The 23,857-nt window shown below is 38.4% G+C and overlaps 1 protein-coding gene across 1 annotated transcript in view; it reads right to left on the minus strand.

Annotated features, from left to right (window-relative positions):
- SLC44A5 (solute carrier family 44 member 5) overlaps nt 1-23,857 on the minus strand; it is a 254,553-nt gene that overhangs the window by 224,682 nt on the left and 6,014 nt on the right. The window lies entirely within an intron of this gene.

The raw sequence follows: 23,857 nt of genomic DNA on the forward strand, positions 1-23,857 counted from the left end.
ACTATCAGTTTATTATTAGTAAATTTCTTGACAATACAAAAGCCAAGAATAGTGATATTTTATCACAACGAAGCTATTCTAAAGCATTTTGTTCAAATTACTCATACCCTAAAAATATTGCTCTTACTTTGCTTTTTTCCTCAGTTGTATTCAATGTAAACTGGCAAACTTTACATGCATTTGTTTCTTTTTGAAATTTTCTTTCCTCTCCTAGAGGGGAATACTATAAGAACTGCGACTTTGGTATTTTTCACTACCTTATCTCCAGCACCTATAACATTCAAGACTGTAGGGCTCAATATTCCAATATTGTAGGTGATTAAATCACAAAATCTCTCCAGTTTCCTGAAGATCCTCTCTCTACTGTATGCAGAATAAGATTTGGCATTTTCAACAAATGCAATGAACACAAATGTTTGAAGTTATTATTTATTATCATACTATGGTTATTTTAAATTTATTGCTTATTACTGTTGTAATTTACAAGTATCTGAAAATCACACAAACAGCTTATGATTTCCAACTGTTTCAAACCAAATCATAAGAACTTCTTTCAAAAGTTTTATTGAAAAAGATTCAGATTAGTAATAGAGAACATAAGGCAAAAATCTAAATTATACTGACAAAATTTAAAATCTGTACCCTATAGCATATAAAGAAAAGAATGGTTTATTATCCATGTCTGTACATATTTAAATGATGTAAAATTATTTACTAAAAGATTCTTGCCATCAAAGATATCAAAATATATTTTCACCTCATACATCAGAACAGTAACCAAATACACACTGGCTCCTTGCTACAAGTTGTAATATGCTGGTCAACTCCTTTGACTGGGAACAACATGAAAAGTACCATAATCTATTAACACTAAACTCAAAGAAGCAATACTAATGGCCTCTACAGGAAAATTAGAGCTGTTTCTCTTTTTGGGAGAATTAGTTTCAAATTAAGCATTTCTAATTATATGCTGAAGTGATCCACTGGGGTGATTTTCAGGCATCAATAGGCACTACCAAAAGCTTAGGCATTTGGCAAATGGATCACCTTCCTCTCAAACACCCCCAGAAGGAACTTCAATTGTGAGAAAGAGAGAATGAATGATTAATTATTATTTATACAGTGTTGCCCATTACCAATGTTTACCTGAAGTCTCTACCTCTGGTTAAACCTTAATGAGGTTGCCTACCCAGCGCGTTTCCCCAGACCATGACTGGTGAGAGAGCCTTCCCATCTATTTCCATCTGGATAGTCTCTCATTAAATTATGCTGAGGGGAAAAAGCATTCACATTATTGAAAGGATGCAAAACACTGATCAGTTCATCCTCAGAATGTTTAACAAGACCTCAGCAGGAGATTAAAGGAAGTCTAGGGAGAACAATCGACTCTTGCTAAACAGGAAAATTCACCTGACCTCACAAAATTGCCATTAATGGACAAAGTTACAACAGCAATAATTACGGCCAATACTGTACCCTCAGGTATGGAAAGAAAACGAAGAACAAAAACTTATATCACGGTATTCTATAGGAGTGGGATCATCCTATCGAGGGGTTCAACTTTACATTAATGTTTGCCTTAACAAGGGCCAGCATTTTTTATATTAGAACTTGGCAGATGTATCCTTCCAGATGGTCAGAGCCATTTCCATTTTCACTACACACATTTCTTTCTCTTTTGCTGCAGGCAGTAGAGTAGAAAGGTGGATAGTCTTTAGTGTCAGGTCCAGGTTCAAGTCCTAGCTGTACACTTAACAGTTTTGCAAATAATATTACCTCTTCGACTCTAGTGTCCTTCTCTATAAAATGAGTGTAATAATACCTACCTCCAGGAGCTATTATGAGAAATAAATAGTATAATTTATTCAAAATGCTTGGCACTGGAAAGCAACTAAATAAATACCAGATGCTTTCCCTACCTGGTATGGATAGAGGTTTATTAATAGTAAAGGAGCATGAGAGACACAAACTTTTGAAATTTTGTAGAATTCAATTTGGCTTCCAAAACTTAATACTGAAGGTGCTTTTTTTCACACTGATGCATTATTCAAATGTAAAAAAAAAAAAAGGGAAAAAGAAATACATTGCTGTCTTTAAATAGCATATCTTCCACTTCAGGCTATCTGTTCATGACAATGAACCAGGAACATTATGCACTTCTGAAATCGGTGTCTGGGGCCTGTGAGAACTGGGAGGAAAACAGAACGCCATAGCACCAGCAGCTATTAAGATTCAGTGCCTGATGATTAGAGCACCAGCTCATACAAAAATTAGAAGCAGTGGGAGCTATCCCAGTACTAGTTATAATAAAAATACACGTGATAGTCACCTTGAGTCTACTTGTAAGAACTATAATTCTTCTATGAGATTCAGAAACCATTTTGATAGAATCAAAGTTATCAATAAAAATGCATTTATTTTTTAAAGGTCTGAGACTGAGTCTATAGAAAAAAACGTCAATTCCAGCTATAGTTAAAAGAAGAATATGTGTTGTTTTTCTCAAGGTAATTTTAAGCAGTCATGCAACACTGCACTGGCCTGAAGTCCCAATACCAGAGTGAAAATAAATCATGCTGCTAAAAGGTAAATATTTTTATCATTTCTAACAACCTTTTTATTATAGTGTTTGTGAAAATGTAGCTAGATTTTTAAAAATATAATTCAAACATGTATATGCATGTGAATGATGTGTAAATTATGTTACAAAGTTAGTTTGATACAATGCAGAAAACAGCAGGAAAGATTTCATTCAAAAAGCTGGACTGACAATGTATTTCTTTGACTACAGCCAATAAATGATTTTAGCACAAACTTACAGTCCTTCTTGTTCTGAAAGTAACAAATAATAACAGCTTACATTTATTTAATATTTAAGATATTCCAGGCCCCTCACTTAACGTCAACAATTCTATGGTATAGGTTTTAATACCCCTAGTTTACTGCTGAAAAGATTAACACAAAAAGAGGCTAATTGATTTGTTCAAAATCACATAACTGTAAGCAAAAGATCTGGATTTCAGTGTCTGACTCCAGAGCCCACACTTTTAGCTACTATGTTATGTTGCTCCCTCTCTATCTCATATTTTCACTGGTCAAGGACTGGACAGGAATGTTGACTGAATGTAAAGGTGGGTTCTCCATCTACATGGTCTCTTTTGGGCTCCTTTGCCTAATGATTATATGATCCTAGAAGTGGATGAGTTCAGAGTCATACAACTTCTGCAGGTATTAAGGTATCCTTGGTTCCTTCAGGATGTTGCACTTTTTTCCAAAGCTAAATGTGGAACAGAAAAAGCTGCTACCTTCTTATGAACAGCTTCACCCCCTACATGACAATCTCAGAAGTTCTCCAGAAGATGTACCTCCCACTCTGGCATTAGAAACTTTTACATAACTTGCTAAGCAGAAATTGCTAAATATCCAAGCAGCAATATTTTAATTACATTACTGTAGATTAGAAGCAATGATATATTTGTTAAAAGAATTGATGAGATTGGGGGGGGGGAGTGTTCTTTAGAGGACCCGTGGGCTTTTGAGAAACTGTTCATTCCAAAATCCTAAGAAAATAGAATTCCCATAGGGCGGCCTGCTCCCATGTTGTCGGATGATGGAAAAAAAAAAAAAGGAAAGACCCTTCAGAGTAAATTACTAATAGGTAAGAATGTGGAAAACTAGAAGAGCGCTGGACCACATGTACTGGTTGCTAACCGAAAAAACAGTGGGAGGTGACCCTGAAGGGATGTGTGAAATAAAACAAATGCTTAAGATTTATGGTCTGAAAGAGCAACTACTATGCTAGAATAATTCTAAAGGCTGTTTAATAAGGTTATGGAAGGGAAGTAAAGGCCAGTTATGAGATGATTTAAGCTTTCCCACTTCTCTGAGGTGGTTGTTTTCTGAATTAATTTTATTCCATACAGATGTCCAAGGGAGAAGAAAAGAAACACAGGCTACTTATAATTGGTAGAGCAATTTCTCTGAAACAGTAGCTCATAAGTTATTAATGTGTAGCCACAGCTACCCTATAGCTGCAGTAATGAGCAATCTCTTCAGCATGCACTTAAATACATGTAGCTAGACACAGTATTCTTCCACACTAATAACACTAATTTATGAACTGGTGCCTAAAAATCGACATTGTGGGGAAGCAGTGGATTCTGTTTTGTAATTTTTCTCCAGAGAGGAAGCCTTCACATGGAAATTGGCAAAATAACTCTTATGGCTACAGCAGTAAATCAGTTTAAATAGAAATTCTAATGTACAATTTGAAGGCTCTGAGAGTCTTTCACTTAAGCTCAAGCCTTTATTATCAATGAAGAATGTATTACTTTCTATTTTTAAAAAACGTATTCCTATTAACACCACTTTAGGGGGGTGGGGGTGGGGTAGAGGGGGGTCAAAGGAGGGGCAAAGGAGACATCTGTAATACTTCCAACAATAAAGATAAATTTTAAAAAATACTTTAGATTACTGGTACGAAAAAAAAATATTTTTTTTCCAAAATAAACCCAAAATTTAACCTTCAATAGGTTTATACAATTCCTCACCAACTCTTCTGGAAAATACCAATGATCAGAATAGAAGATGAAGCAGAGTTCTTGCCAATAAACTATCCAGTTTACCTTCTCAGTTCTAACTGGTCCAGATACACACCTTTCTCTCTCCTGTTCCTTCTGCTGTCCTCACTTTGAGGGACTCCTAAGAGCTCGAGCTCTCCCTTTGAATTTTTCCTTCCTTTCCCACTCTCCCCACTCCAGCCTTTTCCTCCATCTTTCTCAAATTAGCCCTTAGGTTCCTAATCGCCTCCAACCTTCAGCGGCCTCGTCTTCACCTCCATTCAATCTATTCCTTCCAAGAGTAAAACATCCTAAATAACAACGTTCTCCCTTAAAGAGCTTTTTAATTTCCCTTCACAGAGGACTCTAATGGCTCCCATGTGTTTCCCACATTAAATCCAAACTCCGAATTATATGAATCATTTGTCACCAGTCTCCATCACACCCGCGCCTCCCTGCAATGTTATATAGGTGGTGTTTTTATATGTACGCGTGCTCGCTTTACTGGATTTGGTGCTCTCTCAGGAATGCACGGCTTCTCTGGAGTCAACCACTGCTCTTCACATGCCTTCTCAAAAGGGCCTGTGTTCACTCCGTTTTCTCCCCTAGGAGTGACCAACCCTATCATTCTGTTTGCAAATTGATTTCCCCTTTACCCAACTGAAATCTCAGCATCTCCTCATGAAGTCACCCCTGATCACCTCTCTGCAAAACACTGCTAGACCCCATGACACATACATCCCAACCTCTTAACAGCACTTAAAACATTCTACTGTGTGGATTATCTGCTCCATAGAACACAAGCTCCTTGCAGGTAGAACTCGTGTCTAATTAATTATTGTATCTCCCAGGAGTAATGCCTGGCCCATAGTAAATAATAAAATATTGATTAATCAGATTCGGAATCAATATAATAAAGAAGTACTCAAAGCTATCTGCTCATCTATCTAAGATTTCATTAAAATTATAATAAAGGGAAAAACAAACTAACCCATGATCTCTCCTTCTGGGTTGCTCAGAAGTAGATTCTAGATAAGGATTTATATACAAGCAATTTATACGAGAAGTAATCCCAGGAAACTTTGGTAGGGGAGAGGAAAAGTGAGCCACAGAATAGAGGAGAACCAATAAAGCGTTCATTATTGAACAAGATATTATTAGCACCTGGGCTCAAACCAGCCAGACAACTCTGGAGCCAGTGCAGAGCACCCCAGAGTTATCCCAACAGAGGGGCAAGGGAGCTGGGGGGTTGACTCACCAATTCCCGTGAGCGGTCAGTTGAGGGCTGGTAGGAGAGGACATTCTCTGGCTTCTACACCCGACCCCACGGGCAGCACAGCTCCTACCCTCGGGCTGAGTTGCAGGTGCTGGCAGTTGAAAAGATGGGATAGATACTGGGAAACTGAAAGTGCTGAGGGCGTAGGTACCAACAGCATCTACTACACAGAATAGCAAGGAGAGTGTGGAGGGAGCCATCAGTGGACGTGAATTGTCAACAGATTCTTGGAAGGCAGAAAGCAGATGGAAAGCCAAGACTAAGAAATCAGGAGAAACACAGCCCAGGACACACAGGGAGAAAGGCAAAAGCTCAGGAAGGGTGGCGGGAGGTAGATGCAGGGTGGCTCAAGCTATTTTATGGAATCCCAGTCCCAGAGAGGGCTGAGACTTAGAAATTGAGAGTGAAACGTAGGAGGACACACGGGGATCAACTGCAGGTCTGTTTTGTAAGGGTTGGCAAACTACAGGCTGCCACCTGTTTTGCATAGCGGTGAGCTGAGAATGGTTTTTACGTTTTTAGAGCGTTGTTTAAAAAAAAAAGCACTAAAAAGACCATGCAACAGAAACTGTATGTGGCCTACAAAGCCTAAACATTACTATGGGTCCTTTACAGAAAACATTTACGGACTCGTGGTTTATAGAACAGTCACCGGATATACAAACGCCTCCCTCTCCTGGGAAGAAAGGCTGCCTGAAGCCAGGCATGTAACCCTGAACTAAAGCATCCGAGCTATCTTCTCTGAAAGTACTAGGAAACGTAAGGCAGCAAGTATGGGTGCCAATGTGCTGATTAAAGCATTTCTGGGCCTGGTAGTTGGAGATTCCTGAGATTAATGGCCAGTGCCCCAGCCACAGCCCAGGAAGCAGAGGTCACCACTCAGGAAACTATATTGTGTACCCAGAGCCCCGAGCTTCATTCTCCCACATGAACAGCCCACCAAAATCACAAGACATTTGAGTAAAGCCCGAAATATTACGGAAGATACAGATGAGTTAGCAGGACAAATGAAACCACAAGAAAAAAGTGATAATCCAAGGGATGTGGAGAACTTTTAAAAAACCTCAAAATGGTATTCTCAGAGGGATTCTAGAAAACTTTGAATCTGTAAACAGGAAAGACATTGTGGAGAGAAAAAAACCCAGTAAACAAGAAAGTGCTCGTAGGTGAAAGATATAATTCAAGGGAAGTATTGGAAAATAAAACCAGGGAAATCTCCCAGGACACAGAAGAGTAGAACAAAGAAACAGAATATATGAAATAAAGAAATAAAGAGAATAGATCGAGAATGTTCCATAATCCCTAGTAAATTCTGAAGAAAGGAGAGAATATACAGGAGACTATCAAAGAAATAATATAAGAGAATATCTGAGCACTAAAAGTAAATTCACGCACGGTTCAAACAAAACACAAAGAATAACGGTCCTAAAAGATGCCAGAGACAGAGAAAAACAGGTAATCAACGAGTGGATTAAAATTAGTCTGACATCAGACTTTTTCATCCTCAAAACTAAGTGCTAGACAACAATGAAGCAATGCCTCCAAAGTTCCGAAGCCAAATGACTCTCATCCAAGAATTCTGTTTTCTGTGAAATGATGAGGTCAATAAGGCATGAAAGTAGAATAAAGACATTGCTGATTTACGAGACCTCACTCTTTACCTCCTGTGCACCCTTCCTTAGGAAGTCCGATTGAGGATGTAAGCCAGAAACAAGACGTAAGATGCCAGAAGCAGGGAGTGCTGTTCAGGGGACAGTGAAGGTAAGCCCCTGGATGACAGCTTTGGGGTGAAAGGTCCTAGAGAGGACCCAGGACAGCCAGGGGATACAGTGTCCCAGGAGAAAGGTCCCCAAGGGGGAAAGAGAACTGAAGAGACTGAGATCTCTGAAAAAGGTAGGGCTACGATAAAGTCAGTTGGTAGAATGTTTAAATACAGGATTCATTGAGACTTGAAGCTAAGGACATTCTCCTTTGAGTGGCCAAGAATTTCCTTAGACTATTGATACAATTATATGTAGATAAAGAGGAATGGGGAGGTGAAGGGTAGTATAAATGAATTCAATCCTAATCTAGCTGATCGAGAAGGAAATCGCCCTGGCCAGTGTGGCTCAGCTGGTTGGAGCGTGGTCGGGTACTCTGAAAGGCCACGGGTTCGATTCCCCGTCAGGGCACACACCCCAGGTGCAGGTTTGATCCCTGGGCACGGTGCATGCAGGAAGCAACAAATCAATGTTTCTCTCTCTCTCTTCCTCTCTTTAAAAAACAAAAAACAAAAAAAAAAAAACAAAATCAGGTGAGGACTTTTTAAAAAGGAAGAAAATTAAAGATAATAAATCAAGAAATAGTGGTGTGTGTGTGTGTATATATTTATATAAAAAGCCACAATATCCAGCCCCATGCTTCCCCATTCTCAGAGCTGACCAACTCTTAACGCTTTTTGATTCTTTAGTAGATACTGCTGTATTTCTAAGATATTGTGACTTATTATTATAAAGTCTTTTGTATTGTTGGAATTTTTAACCCCACAAATTTATTATTTTAATAAAATTTAATGTTTGTCAATGTATGGATAAATGAAAATAGTCCTTAGAGTGCCTCCCTCACAAGTAATGTAAAATGAGCAGCTTAAACGTTGCTGAGGGTGATCCTCGCTACCAAACGTGACAGTGACATAAGAGTGACCCCACCCCAAATAAGCCCTACTGCCACAAAATGATGTCGGTTTATTTTATGAAACAAATATGAACCTACTCCAATAAATATCAGGTAAATTAGCACAAAAATAAAATGAAATTGAGTTTAATTCAAGTAATGAAGCCAGAAAAAAGATCTCTTTCCTCTTCTTAAGAAAGTGTTTGCTGCTTTGAGAAATACGTGCAATGTTTTCACCATATTGAGGTGCAGATATAGTGCTTGCACCTTCTACCTGGGTATAATATTGATGGTAAAGATAAGTATGCACCCCCTGGGCTGATACGCCCACTGCATCAGTGCTTACGGCAAATCTAGAGACTGTCCGCAAAAGTCTCAGCTCATTTGAGTCTCAGATGAGTAAGCTTCATGAGGTGCCAACTGGAAAAAGAGATCGAGCAAAGAGAGCAGAATACATCAGAGCCAACATCTTGAGTTACACCTGGGAGTAAACTGTGGAACGGAAACAATATTCTCCCTGTAGCTTCTCCCATTAAGAAATCAGGCTCTCTCGTTTTCTGACTTCCATTTTCAAAAGTTGTTCCAGGTAGACTGCATTGCAGCAATCTAATATCAAGGAAGCCTGGACAAAAAATATACATTAATATTGTTTAGTAAATGATCTAAATAATGCCTCTTGGCTTTGGTCTACCTGACTTAAGAATATCCTAATAGCAACTCAGTATCTGTCACTAAACTTGAGATCTTTTGTTCTTCTGTGTCACCTAAACTTTATGCAGTTTTAAATAACAGATAAATCTTGATGAAATATTGAAAACAACAAATATCACGGATACTAAACTACAACCCAACATTGCTGATAAAGCAAGCAGCTTAATAATATAAGGGTAGAAGCAGATCTGGCTCTTAGGCAGAACTGTGGAGTAAGTAACCTTCAGTGGCCCACCTCTATTGGAGCTTCACTGCTGCAAGCACCCCATACTCTAACACCTGCACCCTTCAAGATCAGCCCAATGCTATTTCTACCTTGCAAAACACATCTGTCCTAGATGTGGCCCTGTCCTGTCCTAGGTCCAGTCATTAGCAGAAGCATTAAGCCCATATTGTGGGCATTTACTAAGTAATGTAAGCAAATTATTTAAACAATGAAAGATACAAAAGAAGAAAGACTGATTGTGCATTTATGAATATTTCCCTGCAGCATGATTGAGAACTAATGGGGATTAAACACAAAAGAGCGTGCAGAGTGTGTAGGTGAACGGCGGTACCACACGTTCCTTTCATTAAAAAGGACAGTGAAGGATGAGGGAAGTCTTAGGGAGGGAGACTGAAAAGCACAGTCCGGGGAAAGGGTGCTATCACTCTTACTTTTGAAAGAAAACTTATAACACATTAAAATGTTCATTAAAGTTTACACAAGTAGACAATCCAGAAGTCATTTTCTCCAAAACTACTGAAGTTCTATATGCTTCACATTTTTAATAGTTAATCAAGCTTCTTAACTCCAAGTCATACATTGTTTCAATGCAGCATAAGATTAAATTGCCTCAACAAATTATATTGTTTCACTAAATGCTTCCAGCCATATGTATTGTTATTTGTAAGGATGAAATATAATAAGCTCAGACTTTAACTCTTTGGTTTAATGATGCAAAAATACAGCACGCAATGTAGGAAAGAAAAATTTAGCTTTTTATAATATTGTACTTATTTCAATGGGGACAGCCATTAAGTGACAAATAAATTATATTATTGGCCATACACTACATCTGTATTGATTTGGTGAATGTATTGCTGAATAGTTAATTGTACGTTAGCCATTCATTTACAAATATGTATTTCCAGGGATGACATGCCAAGATATAAAACATTTCCTATGAGCTAGCAGGGCACTTAGCCCAGATCGTAAGTAATTTTTTAAAAAGTAAATTTTTGAATTCCACAGTTGTTTGGACAGATTATAGACTAGTCCACATGGATATTATCCTACTTAGTACAGAGGGTGTATGTTTAAATTGTAATAATTTGCTTTGCTGAGTTGTATAGTGCAACACAAATTACCTGGGCTGAGCTTGTATGGTAAGATTAACTGACAAAAAGATACCTAAACAGCTGCCATGTGCTAAATTAAATGATTGTAAGTACATTGGGCCACATGGAACTGTAAGGATATACTAACCCTGAACCATGCGATCAACAACGGACTCCTAGGAAACCAGAATATTGGGTCAACCAACATTCAGGATGTAATCAAAAAGATGCAAGAGCTTCTTTGAAGCTAAGATAGTAGAGAGCTTGAGACTAAAAGGCATAAGTACAAATGAAGCCAGAAATGTTGTAGTAATCAAAATAGGAGCTGAAGCCACAACTGTTTAGAGCAATGTAGAACAGAAAACTCCAGCTACCCAGGTATGGAGTAGCAGCTCTCTAGGATAAAGGTAAAGAAAAATAAACATAGACATAGATATAGTGCAGACCACTTACGTTTTTATAAATGGTCCTTTAAAAAGAGCCATTTTAATGTAAACCTGCCAGATGCCCTAGAGCTGATGGGTTGTGAAGTTTTCCCATGTTATAATTCTATATAACTCAACATGACCAGAGTCATTTCTAAATTCCTTAGTTAGACCCCTTGGTGTTTAAAATCAGAAGCTGTGGTGTAAGACTACCTGGGTTTGAATCCTGCCTCTGCCATTTCCTGAGTGAGTAAAGAGAAAGTAATCTTTCTGTCCTGACCCTTTGCAAGAGAGAGATGCTAATAGTAACTACCTTTTGAGTTGAATTGAGGATTCATCTCAACTTGGATGTCAAAACAGGCATTTCAAATTCAAAAGGTCCAAAACTGAATGCCTACCTTCCCCTTCGAAGCCCTCTCTTCCCATAGTCTTTGCATCTCCATAGTAATTTCCTCTTTCCCTTGTTCAGGGAAAGAAAAGCCTTGAGTCATAATTGATTCTTCTCTTCCTCTCAGGCACTGCATCCTATTCCCTCGACCTTTAAGTTTCCAAGGAAAAAAAAATCTATGCTGCCAAATTTCAGCATTTAAAGTATAAAAATATTAACATGCAAAATCTACCATGTGAGCAAAAATGGTATTATTATAGCCCTGATTTAAAATTATATATTCTGGCCAAATTATAAATAGTTTAATCAATGATAGTAATATTGATTACAAACTGGGCTCTTTAGGCCTTAAATGGTCATTATCAATGAAAGAATTAAAATCTACAGTCTTAATTCCTGAAGGTTGGGGTTTCAGTCAGAAAATAAAATGGACTCTGAATTATGATCATTAATTTATCAGGAAAAAAAGAGTTGGTTGTAATCAGTAAAGTGTTACATTTGGATGACTACTGAAAGCAAATAAGAATGAAGGGAAATGCCTTAACTAATCAGTTGAATTTGACCAGAATATATAATTTTAAATCAGGGCTATAAACTAAAAATTAATTTCAGGCATCTAAGCATAATCTTTTAAAAGGATCTTTCCTTCACTTACTTCCTTAAGCCACTATATTTCTCTTCATCATGAATTCTAAATGGATACCCATTTTTCATGGAACCAATGCATTTAAAAGATGTATTTCCTACTAATTACACCTCTTGTCAAGAGTCACATATAGTGGGTTAAGATTTAGGAATGATTTTGAAAAAGTTTTCTCAATGGATAGGGCTTGAAGAAGACAAAATATACTAGAACAAATCTGAAATGACTCTATAAACTTTTTAACAAAGAAAGAAAATTTTGAGAAGCCGAAATTCAATTATCTACACTAAAAAAAAATAGCTAACTTATCTCAATCTGTCAACAAGAAGAAGAAAAAAGAGGAATTCAGGGAGGTAACACAAAAGACTAGCTTTTTAAGATCTTTCAAACTATCATATTTTTTAATACTTCCACTTTAAGGAGTGAATGCAGCATTTTGCATGTGTATTTTCACTGGCTGAAAACTGAAAACAATCTAGCGAGCATTTCTCTGTGGTTGTATTCACATTACATAAGCACCTATCGATAAAACGTTAAAAGCACAGAGCCTCTAGTTCAGACCATTCTCAAAACAAAAACAAAAAAACAACTACCTACATAATAGAGTAAAAAGATTATACTTTTAGGGTCAAAAGATGCAAATATAGGTCCCAGTTAAAATGCTAGTATTATAGCCCTGGCCGGTTTGGCTCAGTGGTTAGAGCGTAGGCGGTGGACTGAAGGGTCCCCAGTTCGATTCCGGCCAAGGGTACGTTTCTCGGTTGCAGGCTCCATGCCCGGCCCCAGTCACAGTGTGTGAGGGAGACAACCAATCGGTGAGTCTCTCTCACATCGATGTTTCTCTCTCTCTCTCTCTCTCTTTCTCTCTCTCTCTCTCTCTCTCTCTCATTCTTCCACTATCTTTGAAAAGCAATGGAAAAAATATCCTCAGGTGAGAATTATAAAAACAAACACACTAGTATTACAAGAAAGAAAAGATAAAATAAAAAGGCAAAATCCTACATTAAGCTTTAAAGAATATTTATGGACAGTTGTAGAATCTATGAGCTTAACCAACAAGAAGTAAAACTTGTAGCACCCTGAACGTGAATGGCCACCTTCTAGGACACAGGTGGTAAGCTTCTCATACCACTGGCTCTAAAACTTGTGATTTGAGAGTCATAGGTAAACATTTGTATTCTTATGTTGTTTCAACCACACAGCCTGTAGTTCCTTGTTCATGGAAAGGAAACAGACTAACTACTTGAATAACCAGGCTTATGAGCTAAAAAGGCCTAGACACCCTAAAGTTAGTTCTGCTAAAAAATCTGTATGGCTGAAAGAGAACAATGCCTTAGGACTGCACAGAGATTTTTTTTTTACTCAAAGCCTACAAGATAGGATTAGTGCCTGAGGGGAAAATAGAATCTTTCTCAGACACCCACTGTCCCTGATGCTTAGCTATAAGTACATGTCGAAAAGGTAGAAATATCCTAAAGCAATGAAAGTTTTAAAAACAAATGGTATTATTCAATTTTGCCCACTTAAACTCAGACCAGACCCTGAGGGCTGATGAAAACTGCCAAATTCAAAATATAGTGACTCCAAATGATTTAATTCTTTCATTACCTAAAGAGAGTCAAGGACCATTAGCATTAGTAGGGAGAGGCTTAAAAGAGAAACTAGAGGGGGAACTAGCACTTGTATTACAATATTTGATCAAGCTTTTTCAAACACCGAAGCTCATTGTCTAAAAGTAGAGTTTATCTGTTAAAATTGTTTCATGTTGTATCTTGGCTTTAAGAAAATGATAGTGCTAGTGAAGTGAACTGGCTTATATTCAAAATATTTGAGTCCACTGGCATAAAATAATAAAAGCACCAACTACTTAATATCACTATTAAGACCAACAATATAAAAGCTGAGTTGTCAGCAACAAAGAATGTAATTTCAGAATTATAATGAAAACTATTCTATAATAGCTCATAAAAATGATGCATTTGAGATATGATAAAGTGGGAAGGTGGAGAGTTTTCCAAAAATAATATTTGAGCCCCAGTTATGTACAAAAGCGTAGTGAGAGCTGACATTATTTTTGGCCACAACCTATTAAAAGTCACACACCCCCCAAAAAAGGTATAGATTTTTGAAGTTTGAAGGTATCATGAAAATGATCTCATTTAGCCTCTCATTGAAATGAAGCATTCCTATAATCTAGTTTCCTAAATTGTTCATGACTCAAAAAGTAGGCTACTCTTCCATCTTTTTCTTTTGCTTACAATTTGTCTGTTAAAGAAACTGAGGCCTTCATTACTCATTAGTGCATGAACTGGACTCAGCAGCAATCAGGAAAGAGCTTAATTTTTCTCTGATGACCGCATCCAATTCTCTGCCAGGTCTCCCTTCCTCTACCCTTGACAACATCTCTTTCAGATTTCTTTTCATAACAATTTAGCCATCAGGTATTAAAAAGTTCAGCCTTGCCTAAATCAAAGCGTTTAATCTCATGTTCCATTTGGAGCCTCTGCCCTCCCAGCAGCTTGGGAATGCTCCGGGTGGGGGAAGAGGGACATCAGTAGGAAGCTGTGGAGGAAGGCTCTGTTCTGTTCTCTGTATGCTCTTTCTCCTCTCCCTACACCATCCCACCCCCTCTTTCATGCCCTTTACATTTCTGGATCCTGGAAGATGGCAGGGATCAAAATGTAAAACCCCTGTCTTGTTTATAATTCTCATTTGACTATTAAACGTGCTCTGTCATGGCAGGCATCCACAAATTGAATCTCACAAGACACATCTGTGGATTTTGGGGAGTCCCTCAGCCAGCTCCTACAGCCCACATATTTCCTGCAATGGACAAGAAACTCTCCAAATGCCCTGTTGTGACCAGCACCGCCCCCTCAGCTCTGCCGCAGTAGGCCCCCACTTAAAGAGGGTCCCCTCCACTTGGCTCACAGAATCACAATGGAAGCGCGACTTGACCAACGGCTGACCCCTTCTCCTTTCCCTGCTGTCAAGGGCAGCTCTTAGCTTCCGATCTTTCATCTTCCCCAGAGGAGAAGCGAAGACCGTTATTATCACACTTTGCTCCAAATTATGTGAGGCCACAAGTCAAGTTCTCTCTAGAAAATGCTCATGCTCTGCCCTGGTAAAGGCATGGGAAAAATCTGTTGGTGTCTGCAATTTTGCAAGTAACGGGCCAGGGACTGAATGTCAATCCATTTCCACCCTTTCGTAGATGACTCTCTTATAAGCAGTTCTCTTGGGCTCCCCAACACTTGGGGTCTTGGGGATAGTAGAAGCATCTGGCTACCCTCCCTGTAAAAGAGGAAAAAGATACACCCCATTGCTTTCTACCCCTATGAATTCCCTTCAAAGAACCTTAAATAAATATCTCTTCTCCTAAACACGCCAGAAGCAGCTAACAGTAACTCCTGTGAGGCTGTGTCTAGCACCTTTCTTTGAAGCGTGAAGGTACTTGTCACCCAATGTCCTAAGCTTTGAGGTCTCAAATTTTAAGACAGGACAACTCCCATTCCATGTGTTGTTATCGATGTAAAGTGATTCTTGAATAAAGCTCCTTTAATGAGAATGTGTCTTTCTGAATTGCAACCCAAGTACCCCAAAAGGAGAAATCCAAAATAAAGAACCGCAGGCTCTCACCCTAAATGGCTGTGTCCCTTTGGGATGAAACTGTCCTTTATTGAACTTCCCCTGTCATCCAGCCCAAGTGGAAAGGACAAAAGGCAAAGGTAATTAAAAGGGTCGTGACAGCAAGAGCAGCACAGCATTATCCTAACTGCATTCTTCCTGGTGCAAATAAATCCATCTGCTTGTGTTGCCACACTAGCCAACCCATCCAGGTACCGTATCACACTAGAATATAAAACCCATGTCATAGTAAAATCAGTGAGTGCATTCTGACTTCACAGTAAATCGGGGCACTGTCAGTATGTCTATTAGCTATTTACAAAAGCTACAGTCCTCCTATTTGGAATAATTTAGGAAAATAAAATCCAACCATAGATACTATGCTAGTTTGTTGGGGGGGGGGGGGGGTTGTTGTTTTTTTACAATTCCAAGTAAATTTAATGATCTGGAAGTTAATTAACCCTGCAAATGTCACACAACTAGCTTCCTTATTCTAATTTTATTCATAAATATGCAGTTAAGTAGAAGTGGGGAGAAGCTGAAATCCAGAGTCAGAAAACCTGACAGATTCACTCTGTTGACCCCAGGACTTGCTGGTTGTGTGATTTCAGGCAAATCACTCAATCTCACTCAGCCTTGGTTTCCTAATCTATAAAATAGCAATGATAATAACATTACAAGGTTATGATGCTTTGTAAAGGAACTATAACTATAAATCACTTTGCAGATACTAGCTTCCTCTCTCTTGAAAAAAGCATTTTTTCTGAGTCACATAAATAAGATTTACCTAAATGATTAAGGACATTGTCCTTAAATTCAGACCATCTCAGTAATCATTCAATGTCAATAACTATTTGCTGGACAAATCATGAAATACTTGATAAGTCTTATCCTTTGTCAGAATCCCAAGTCAAATTATGTATCCTCTCGAAACCTCAATTTTCATATATGTAAAATATACAAATAAGAATACCTACTTCAGTGATTCTCAGTCACAGTACACATTAGAAACCCTGTAGTGTCTGATTCAGTGCATCTAAGGCAAGGCCTGAACAAATGCATCTAAGCTTCACAGATATTTGGAAGCTAACCCAAGACTGAAAACCACTAAGCCTCCTCTTAGGGTCATTGTGGGGGTTAAATAAATTAATGTTTGATTAACGCTTAATTCATATAGTATATAGACTATAAACTTTTTTTTTAAATGTCATTAAACATTTATTTATAAAAATTATTTTATATAGCACATTTAAGAGAAATCAGTGACTTATTAAAGCAGTGGTTCTCAGACTTGAGCATGATCTAATTAGGATAGGGAAGTTTGTAAAAACACAAATTGCTGGGCCCTACCCCCAGAGTTTCTAAGTCAGTTGGTCTGAGTTGGAAGCCAAGAATTTGTATTTCTAACAAGTTCCCAAATAATGCTGATGCTGCTGGTCTAAGGATGACACTTTGAGAATCACTGCACTAGAGAAACAGTCATATCTGAAAAAGCATGTACATATAAAATAAAAACAAATGATAGGCAAAACTACAATACCTGTATTAGTTTAAATGTAAGCAAGGTTGATTTTGTTTGATGACTTGAAATATAGTCTCATATTGTTCCTATTTTCTCAGTGAAGCTTTAACTGTCACCTTTCCCTAAGGTGAATGGGAAGGCCACACTTTTGCAGTCCCATTGCACCTTATATATAATTTTTAAAAATTTTACTTTTCAATTACAGTTCACATTCAATATTATTTTGTATTAGTCTTGTATCTTCTATTGGACTTGCAATGTGTCACTGCATTTAACAGCTTTGTAGGGAATGAACTGGTAAAACATTACTTCCTCCCTTTAGTACAAAGCAAGCTCCTTTCAGGTAGAGATCAGGTCATACTTATCTACGTGCCCCCAAAACCCAGCACAGCACCTGCAGATATTCAACAAAATGCATAATGGATGTAAATGTTTAATGAAACTCAATCATGAATACAGTTAACTTCGTGATTTTTTAAAAATTTAACTCCATGGGAAAATCTCTCTTTCATTAGAGCAATGGTTGGCAAAAAGGGGGAGGGTGTACCCCTAGAAGACAAAGTCCTACTAGCATCTGGTGGGTAGAGTTCAGGGATACTGCTAAACATCCTGCAACACCCAGAACAGCCTCCATCCGCAACAAAGACTTATCCAGCCCAAAATGTCAAAAGTGCCAAGATTGAGAAACTCAGCATTAGGAGAATTCCGACTGATCTGATTAAACTCTCCCAGCACCCTACTAAAAAGGTTTGTCCTTAAACCAAAGAAAGAGTATCAATAGCAATAATTTACCCGTATAAAAGTTTGTTTTATAGATAGCATTTTGCAACCTGAGGGCTCAAGGTCACACAGCTAGTAAGTGGTAGATTAGAAATAAACTACAGTCTTACTCAGAGCCAAACACTCTTGAAAACTTTCTTCTTAACCCTTGGCCAGCAGATAGATCCATGATCTATTCCAAACCTCAACAGTAGCTGCTCCACCACTGATTGCTCATAATATCTCTTTCTAAGCTTAGAAAAGATTGCCTATGTCAAGAAAGTCCTTTCAGATGTTGTTTTTATAATTTAACTTTTTTAAATGATTTTTCTTTCATTCAGTTATGTGGCTCAGGTCTTTTTTAGACCAGGCTTGTTTTAACTACTAAGTCTAATCTTGGTTAGAAACATTTTGCAACCTAGCCTGATTGAAAAATAATAAATCAGCATTCTTAACAGTCAAGAGCAAAAAAAAAAAAAAAAAATAGCAGTGACCTTTCCCTTTTCTTTTTCAGATGAGCCCTTGAATGTCATTCCAAAGACTCAACTTCTGGAAGAAATTTCCTCAATCAACACACCCTCTTGGAGTTTTCACTGCCTCTGGCGCTCCTAGGTTCCCAGTTCTCACTCGCTCCCTTTTCTGCTACCTTGCTACAGAAAACATGTTGACCATCAGGTCTATGTCAGAGTAACTGGATTCCATGTAAGCCAAGGTTGGAAACAGAAGGTAAACCTCACATACAAATAGGGCAGAGAAAAAATAAGTGTGAAAAACAGGGGCTGACCTGGAGGCTAGCTGGGGCTGAAGGTAATTTACTAGGTAGAACACCTTGGCTGTAAGAAAAAGCTAGCTTTGACTATGCTTCTAGGCTTTCTATAGTTGTCTCATTACCAGAAATGGAGAAGTTGGAGAAGGGAGGGAGGGAGGAGGGAGGGAGGGAGGGAGGGGGAGGAGGGAGGGAGGGGGAGGGGGGAGGGAGGGAGGCGGGGGAAAGAGAGAGGAGGAAAGTGGAATGAAATGAGCATTTATTGAATACCTATTACACACAACATGATGCTATATAATTTGCCATTTGTTATGTGATTTAATCCTCACAATAGTTCTGTAAGGTAGGTATTATCATCTCTGTTTTTCTGGTAAGGAAAGTGCAGTTCCAAGAGGTTAAGTAACTTGCCAAAGATCACATGGCTGGGATTTAAACACAAAGTCCAGGAAAAAAAAAAAAGAGGGTGTAGGCTCTGGGAAGATGTTGTTAAAAATGTTTAAAAAAATCATTTTGGCAATGTGTGACCAGGCCTGATAAGAAACTGAATTGAGATATAGGTTTGTTATCCCTAAAATAGAGTATCTGATCCCTATAACTGCTTCACAATGTTTTCCTCTTTTTAAAAAAGATATTTATTCACTTATTTCTTCAACAAGTAATTGTGGAGCACTAAGTGTGAGTAAGGCACTGTGCTAGTAGCCATCAAAGCTACACCTGTGGACAAGGCCTAGTAAGGAAGAAAGAAGAGTACACATGCAATTAAAATACAGTTTCATAAATGCTATAACAAGTGAAACTTCAAGGAGGTATGGTAACACGCAAGTACTGGCAAGGAAGGCGGTCAGAACTTCAATACCTGAGTAAGTGAAGTGAAAGCACCTTTCTTCTACTACTAACCCTGAGGTTGGAGAAACTGCACATATATGTGAGCACACATACCACACACACACACAAATGCTCATTAGATTATTATATTTCCAGAAGGAAAAAAAACCACTAGAAAATCCAGTAAATTGTGCTAGATATGTTAAAGCAATGCAATTGAATATTATCAAACCATTAATATTATGAAGAATATTTTAAAACATAGAGAAAGATACATGCTTGATTCATTCAATAATATATTCATTTAGTATTTGATATGCCCAGAAATACACTAGACATTTTGGATTAAAGGATAAATAAAACACAATCAGGACACGTAAGGAGCTCATAGCCTAGAAATGGGCACCTATGGAGGGGTCTGTAGAAGTGGGTAGGAAATAGGCACAGGGAAAAACCCAAGCACTGTGAGGTAGCAAGCAGCCCCTTGCTCCAGTCCCATAAAACTCAGATCCAATTCCAGGCACATGACAACCTATGCAGAGCCAGGTTTGATCCAGGAAAACTAATCCAAGATGCAGAAAGATTGGAAGCAGCCCTAGAAAAGAGTGGAAATTTTCTAGCTGGTGAACAGGGCACTGTTCTCATGCGCCAAGCAGACTGGCAGGCTGATTCTAAGAAAAAGTTTTAGCATAAATAAAGAAATAAAAAGACTACATGTGTATTCAGGAGTTTCCTTCAAAAAGAGCCCTCCCAGAAAGTTCCTCCAGAACACCATCTAACCACCTTCCCACCCCAGTCTTGATGATGACGGAGCCAGTTGTCTGACAACGGCAGTTCTCAAGATTCTTCAGCTTTGATACATATCAAAACCTAGGTTTCGGAAAATATGATGCAGCATAAAACCTCACTCAGTAGGGCCAACTGAAGGAAAGGAAGTCTAGACTCATGAAAATTCTAAATATTCAAAAGATATTCCAGTCCTTAAATATAAGCAATTGGCTAAAAGATTGCCCATTAGAATTCCTCAAAGAATTGCCTTGCAGTGTATTTCTAAGTAATATACTTTTCTCCCATTTAATGCTGTCCAAAACTTGAAAATGGTTTGTTTTCAAAATAGGATAAATAGGTTAAATGCCTCTCTTGACCCACATAAACTCACGTATAATCTGTTAATTTTCTTCCTCATACCTAAGGCATTAATTCAGAATTAGGTAGTGAGAATTCACAGCCTGCTAAAACATAAGGCCTCTTGGTCTTAGAATTTGGCATATGAAGCATATGTCCTTCATTTGTCTTTGTTTTCTTTCCATAAAGTGTACTGTGTGGGAAGTGCAGTAATTATTCGATACACGGTTTCCCTAACGTTTTACAAAGCGTACACTTTAAACGAGATGGGACGCGTTCAGGGGGGTATGGCCGTAGACTCAAAGCACACATTTTAATGTAAGACTTTCTTAGTGTTTGAGAAGGATGAGGGGAGGAATGGATTGCAAAGCTATTCCTTATAACTTCAAGTCTATCCCTACCTCATACAGCTAAGATATTCCTGAACACATTTATTTATGACTAAAGACTTTTTAAAATACCATAATGGTCCTTCTTTGGTCACAGGCACTCTTTCAGTGCAGTAAAGGTGTTAAATCTGCAGGATGAATGTCATCACCATGGGAAAAGAATGTGGTGACATTCTTTGCAGCCAAACAAAAGGATGAGTGAGTAAGAAGGTGAGATGAGTGAACACCAAAAAAAAAGAGAGCTTAATTCAAAATGGAAAATACTGTTGATACTGGAATTTGTGAAGTATGAATGTCCATTAGTAGATTTTTGCATTTTATGACTTTTGATGTTCTTAAACTAATACTTGTAAAATGTATATAATCATAGGCTAACTGTAAAATGACTTGAATTGTTTTTTGTAAGGCAAGCCTGAAGTGGTAATAAGCTTTGAATAAAATATTAATGTCCATTTCAAAATCTTACTTTTGTCTCTGACTTTGAACACTGAAATACAATCCAATGAATCATAAAATTTACATAAAGAACCTGTTCGAGGGCTTCAAAATGCATAAATTTTAAGCAGCTTCTTACAAAAATGATTTTACATTTTTGATCCTACAGGAAACTTTTCACTCAAAAAGTGCTTTGAAGTCCTAATGGCCCAAAGAAGCCACAGAAAAGATGGCTGAAAGACCACACACAGCTCCTTTCTTATTAAAGAGCTATAGAGCCAGAGCTTAACACATCACCTTGTCCTTGATTCTTTCTTTCACAAAATTGTCAGGCAGATGCAGAACAGAAATCAACAATGTGAAATCTTGGCTCCTCGGTTGAGCTACATTTTTTTTTAACCTTGACTTTAATGTTCCTCTAAATAACATAATGGTCTTTCTTTAGGAAATCCTTCAAAAAGAGCCCTCCCATGAAGTTACTCCAGACACCATCTAACTACCTTCCCACCCCAGTGGTGGTCTTGCTGATGACCAAGCTAGTGGTCTGACAACGGCGGTTCGCAAGATATTGCAGCCTCAACACTTACCCAAACCTAGTTTTCAGAAAATATGATAGCATAAAACCTCACTAAGTAGGGCCAACTGAAGGAAAAGAAATCTAGACTCATGAAAATTCTAAATATTCAAAAAATATTCCGGTCCTTAAATATAAACTATGGGCCAAACATGTTGCCCATGAGAATTCCTCAAAGCATTGCCCAATGGGAAACTGCCCAGTCTTCGTATGGGTTTCCTCCTCTTTTCTCCTTCCTCTTAATAATGCAGTGACCCTGGCTCAGGTCATTTATCTCAGACTGCACTCACTTCCCAGTGAGTCATCCAGTCTATGGTCTTAAATACCAACTATGTGCCAATGATGCCCAGATTCACATCAGCCCAGGCCTCTCTCCCAGGCTCCAGATTCATGTATTCAACTTCCTACTGTCATCTCCACTTGAATATCAAATAAATATTTCAAATGTGTCCAAAACTGAAGTCCCTCTTCCCCCTAAACTTGCCCCATCCACAATTTTTCAGAAGCAGTTGATGGCAACTCCATCTTATTAGTTGCTCAGGCCAAAAACTGGAATCATCCATGACTCTTATCTTTCTCTCACCCTCTGCACCCTGTTCAAGAAACCATATTAGCTCCACCTTTAAAATATCTTCAGTATTATTCTTCCATTTCTCATGTCCTCCACTGCTACCACCCCAACAGATGCGACCACCATCTCTCAACTGAATATTGCAGGAGACTCCTTTATTGGTCTTCCAGCTCTCTGCTTGCCCCTAAGGATATTCTCAACACAGTAGCCAGAGCAGTCCTTTTTTGTTTTTAATGTGTTTTTTATTGATTTTTAGAGCGAGAGAAAGGGAAAGGCATAGAAAGATAGAAACACAGATGAGAGGGACCATCAATCGGCTGCCTCCTGCACACCCCCTTCTAGGGATCGAGCCTGAAACCTGGACATGTGCCCCAACTGGGAATCGAACCGTGAACTCTTGGTTCCGGGGTCAACTCTCAACCACTGAGCAACACTGGCCAGGCCCAAAGCAGTTCTTTTAAAATGTAAGTCAGATTACATTACTCTGTTCAAAACCTGCAGTGCTGCCTATTTCACTCAGGATTAAAACCAAAGTCCTTAAAATTATCTAAAGGTTCCAACCTGATCTGCTCTGCCCTCATCTTTCATAGGGAAGGGCAGATAATATAGCACAAGAGGTTTTTACTGGAAGATTTTAGGTGTTAAGGAACTTTTTGCCTTCAGTTGGGGGCTGTGAAGTTTTGGGCTATTGGGGGAGTTTAGGACTTTAGAGTTCTCTTTATCACTCTGATTTTTATTTTGGTGGGGCTTCTAGTTGGAAGGTACCTTCTAAACTAAGTGTACCAAAGGGGCTAGGAATGAAAACCCAAAAAAGCAGAGGAGGAAACAAGCTGCTAGAATGAACTCAAGGAAACAGGAAAAGAGGGCTTCAGATTGTCAGCCCAACTCACTAAAGTAGGAAATAGGATTAGGATCCAAGGCCAAGGCTGAGATGAGCAATGAAGATCAGCATTAATTCATGAATTACAATGTTCTTATTACTCTTGGGAGTTGATAGGATACGGAGTAAACGTATAAATATATTAGTCCCTATAGTGAAAAGTGTGTTTTTTTTAATACATATTTTTGCACATATACATCATCTTCCCGAATATTTACTCAGAGTGAGAGGGTCCTTACCTCCCAGGACAGAGGTGCAAAAATAATGAATCACAGATGTATTATCTAACGCTTGCAACAAATTACCCCAAAATTTAGCGGCTTAAGACAATAGTAGGCCTTTAGTATCCCTTGCAGTTTCTGCGATACAGAGAGCCAGGTGCAGCTTGACTGGGCAGTTCGGGGTCAGGATTT

This window comes from Miniopterus natalensis, chromosome 9 (genome assembly GCF_054644295.1).
Source record: "Miniopterus natalensis isolate mMinNat1 chromosome 9, mMinNat1.hap1, whole genome shotgun sequence".
In the NCBI taxonomy this organism is placed as follows: domain Eukaryota; kingdom Metazoa; phylum Chordata; class Mammalia; order Chiroptera; family Miniopteridae; genus Miniopterus; species Miniopterus natalensis.